Raw genomic sequence first — 4,641 nt, forward strand, 5'->3', positions numbered from 1 at the left:
TCTTCTTGAGTTCAAATCTTGAACTAGCTCTGTTATCTTGGACAAGTCATTTACTCCTGTTTACCTCATCTGTAAAATGAGCTGGAGAAGAAAAAGGCAAACCACCCCAGTATTTTTGCCAGGAAAACCCTAAATGGTGTCACGACTGAAACAATTGATAGCAACTGAAACCCGGATAAACCAGAGTTCATGCCATATGAGACTTGGTTGAAGCAAATGGACATGTTAGCCTGAAGAGGAAAGCTAAGGGAGAATGTGCCAATTATCCTGTCATGTAGAGGAGGCATAAGCTTGTTCTGTTCGCCCCCCCTCCCCCAACTCCCATAGCAGACGGCAACAATGGGTGGAAATCACAAAGAAACCAATTTGGGATTAATGTAGGAAAGAAGGACTTTCTCACAATTAGAGCTGTCCAGAACCAGACTATGACGGTAGTGGATTGTCTCTCATTGCAGGCTCACAGATAGAAGCCAGTGTTGTTGCTTGTCATGGTTGTTTTAGGAGAGATTCTTTCTCATGTAGGGGTTGGGTGGGACGCCATTGAGGTCCCCTTCAATGCTGTCATCTGGTGGTGCTGTGAAATGTTGAGCAAATGTATTTAAAAGAGGAAAAAATATGAGAGCAACGGAACATGCTCAAGGTCTGGTTTCAAGGAAGCAAGTTTCAAAGCCCTGTTACCACAGTCTGGCTTTTGAAATGCCCCCAGTTTTCCAGGAGTCCATAGATGAAACAACGACTTCCTAAAGGAGTTTCTCAAAATGAGTCTGATAGTGAGTATCCCGAACAATAGCGCGATTTGGGTGGAGCTGCAAAGTCTTCCAAGCCGTGACTAATTACTTTAGCGAGGACGCAGAAGCAGGTGGCAAAATCAGGGCTTTTTTTCTTCTTCCCTTTCTCTTTTAGAGCTGTCTGCAAGTTGGATTCTTCCCAAGAGGAGTAAAGGTAAGCTTTTATTCAGAAGAATGCCCGCATTGAAAAGTTATGAATTCATACACAGCTCTGGAATGAACACCAACGCACCTGAAAGGCTTAAAAAAAAACCCGCCTCCTTTATGGGTATTTAAGGTATAATTACATTAACTTTTATGAGCAGCTCAACTCCCAGCTGCCCAAGATTTTTGCCCATATACTGAGTCCAGGATATGGAGGCAACTCCAAGCTTATAAGCAAAGGTATTTCTTGGGTTCCTCAAGGTCTGTGGCTAGTAGAGTCTCAACAGAAATAAAGTTGCTCCAAGAGCATTCATTGTTGGGGGGGGTGGAGGGGACAAGGATGGGGGAGGGGGAGAAGATTTGATGAAAACTGTGGAGGAGAAAGACACGATGGCATGCTTGTAGTGGAGGAGATAAAACCTAGATTTGAATTCTGTCTCTGATTCTTACTGGGTCCAGGGACCATTGACTTATGTCCTCCAAGCCTCAGGCAACACTCTGAGATTTTAAATTCCAAATGAGTCACAGTCTGCTTAATGAAGGGAGTTCCAACTCCAACAAAAATCCAGAGAAAGAACTATGGAGTCTGAATACAGATCAAATAAAATTATTTTCTCTCTTTTTTTTTCTTTCTCATGGTGTTCCCCTTTTGTTCTGATTTTTTTTTCACATGACTAACGCGGAAATATGTTTAATATGAATGTATATGAGTGTGTCTCTGGTATAAATGAGAAAGCAGTATTCATGTTCTCAGCCAAGGAGGTAGCTGTTTCCTTTTCTAAAAATCCACTTAGTTTTTTTTTTCCAATTGCATGTAAAAATAGTTTTCAACATTCACTTTTATAAGATTTTGAGTTCCATATTTTTTTTCTCCCTTCTTCCTTCCCCTCCCCTGTTCTCAAGATGTCAAGCAATCTGATATAGGCTATACCTGTACATTCATATTAAACATATTTCCGCATTAGTCGTGTTGTGAAAAAAGAATCAGAACAGAAGGGGAAAACCACGAGAAAGAAAAAAGAGAAAATAGCATGCTTCGATCTGCATTCAGACTCCATAGTTCTTCCTCTGGATGTGGATAGCATTTTCCATCATGAGTCCTTTGGAATTATCCTAGACCATTGCATTGTTGAGAAGAGCCAAGTGTATCAAAACTGGTCATCATACAATGTTGCTGTGAGCGAGTACAGTATTCTCCTGGTTCTTCTCAAGGTAGCTGTATACAAAAGACCTGGCTGACCAAAATCAGCCCCAGTAATGCACCCTAACCCCACCTTCCCCAGCACCTTTCCTACTCTCCTTCTGCACCTCCATAAGTGCTTGGAATTCTTCTTACGGAAGTCACTTCTAAATGGACTTCTGGAGATATGTGCATTACACATGTGTGAAGGGATTGTTTTCTGGGAAAATTTTAGGATTTCTAAATTTTGTTCTGTGAATCTAATATTCCTTTCAAGAACAACTAAATAGGCTTCCATGAAAAATTCCAATGCTAGTAATATTGCCTTTAAAAATATTAAACAAAAAACTGCATATCAAGTTACTTAATTTGTACAGCAGATTTTCTGTATGAAAAAATATGCACAATTTCTTACTTTTTGCTCTGAAATTTCCTCAATGATCCTTTATCCCAAGGCCTTATCTCTCCTCCTAGATTCTCTATCCTATCTCTTATATCTATTTATGGGATCTATGAATATTTTTGAGTCCCAAAATGTTCTATAATGTATAGGAAATAGTTTGAAACTAGTTTAGAGAGCAGAGATCTGAAGGCATTCAGGGAGAGAAAGAGCCAAGGAAATGTCTGGGGTACTGACTGTGTGGTAGGGAACCCCATGGAGGGTGTTAGGCTCCATATGGATCCCTTGTTAAAGGGCCCTTTAAATCCCTATCACCTTTGACCAACAGTAGGATGCTGCCGTTGCTTCAAAGGGAAGAAGAGTCAGGCTTGCCTTAGCTGAAGCAGGATGCCAACTGTCCCTTGGGCTCTGTCCTTGATACCTTCCTCTGGCACACCCCAATTCAGACTCTGGTTTATACTTTGACCCTGGCTCTATCTCTTCCTGCCTCTACGTGACTCTCCTCTGCTGCCCTCATACCCATCATTGTGGCTAATCTTAGACTTCTTCCCAAAGAATACTTGGGAGCATATTGGCTGACCCAACCTGTTTCCTCCTTTCTCCTGCCTAGCAGTCCTCTCCAGATTCTCTCACAGATGAGGACTTGGTAGTGTCCTTTTGGACCCACTTCCCTTAACCTGGCATCTTCTGTTCCACCAGCAGGGTGAGCCAGAATTGGGGGATTTTTCAGAGTCCTGAGGTTGGGGAAGAGCTGGGAGATGGAAATGTGGGAGGAGGGGTTGGGAAACAGGAAGGAAGGAAAGAAGCATTTACCAAGTACCTATTATGTGCCAGCCACTGTACTAAGTATTTTATAAGTATTAGTTCATTGGATCCTCACAACCCCCTGCGATGTAGCTGCTATTATTATCCCCAGTTAACAGTTAAGGAAACTGAGGCAGGCAGAACTCAAATGATTTCCCCAAGGTGTTGGGGGCTGGATCTGAACTTGGACCTTCCTGACTTCATGCACAGTGCTCTGTTCAGTATGTCACCTAGGAGCATGTGCAAGATAGCCCTAAGCCCAGACAACCTGAATATACTACTACTACTACTACTACTACTACTACTACTGCTGCTGCTGCTGCTGCTGCTGCTGCTGCTACTGCTACTACTGCTACTACTACTACTATGCTACTAACCTCCCTGCAAACATACACACACACACATACATATTATCATCCGATTAGACTGGACACCACATTGTCCTCTGTCTACCTTACACACAATTCAGTCTCCAGGCACCCCCTTAGAATGACCTCTTCCCCTGTTTTCTCCTCCTATTGAATGTCCCCTCTTGCAAATCCTAGCTCAGATGACACCTTTCCCACAAGCCCTTGCTTGGCCCCATCAGTCAGAAACGATTCTCTCACAGACTGGCAGAGCACTTTGATCTCATCACATCTGATTTGATTGAGCTTTATAGTTATTTGTGTATAATTCATATCTGCTGCCAATTGCTGCTTCCCACCAGGAAGGGAGCCAAGAAAGGGAGGCAGGAGAAGCATCACAGCTCACTGAGAAAGGGAGGGAAGAAAGAGTGGGTGAAAGGGAGAGAGAGGGAAGGAGAAGAGAAGAGAAGAAGGAAGGAAGAGAGGAAGGGAGGGAGGAAGGGAGGAAGGAAGGAAGGGAAGAGAAGGGTAAGAAAGGAAAGAGTAGGGAAAGGAATAGAAAGGAAGGGAAAGAAATAAACATGAAAGAGGGAAGGGAAGGGGAGATAAAAGGGAGGGGAGGAAGAAGAAATAAAAGAGGGAAAGGAGGAGGGAGAAAGAGGTAAAGAAAGAGATAAAGAGGTGGAGAAAGGAAAAGAGGGGAAAGGAAAGAGGAAGAGAGGCAGAGCCCTAGGCTCAGGATAGGTAGCTAAGTGGCAGAGTGCACTGAGTATGGGACTTGTTAGCAAAAACTTAAATGTGAATCCACCTTTAGACACTTAGCAGTGTGATACTGGGCAAATTACTTAACCTTTCTGATCTTCTTTCTTCATCTGTTAAATGTGGAGGGTTGAATTCTGTGGTGTTGGGGGTCCCTTTCAGCTCTACATCTATGATTCTGTGAGAGCTCCAGGTCTGGAAGCCCCCCTTCCCCCCCCC

The 4,641-nt window shown here is 43.2% G+C and overlaps 1 long non-coding RNA gene across 1 annotated transcript in view; it reads left to right on the forward strand.

Annotated features, from left to right (window-relative positions):
• The first annotated feature begins 301 nt into the window (after positions 1-301).
• LOC138168683 (uncharacterized) overlaps positions 302-4,641 on the forward strand; it is a 23,210-nt gene continuing 18,870 nt past the window's right edge. Inside the window, exons 1-2 of the long non-coding RNA XR_011170184.1 lie at positions 302-770; positions 904-942. This is a non-coding gene — a long non-coding RNA (uncharacterized lncRNA). The remainder of the gene's footprint in view (positions 771-903; positions 943-4,641) is intronic.

The sequence above is a fragment of the Petaurus breviceps genome, unplaced genomic scaffold (genome assembly GCF_028583685.1).
Source record: "Petaurus breviceps papuanus isolate PSGF00001 unplaced genomic scaffold, PetGlider_PUasm1.0 37, whole genome shotgun sequence".
In the NCBI taxonomy this organism is placed as follows: Eukaryota; Metazoa; Chordata; class Mammalia; order Diprotodontia; family Petauridae; genus Petaurus; species Petaurus breviceps.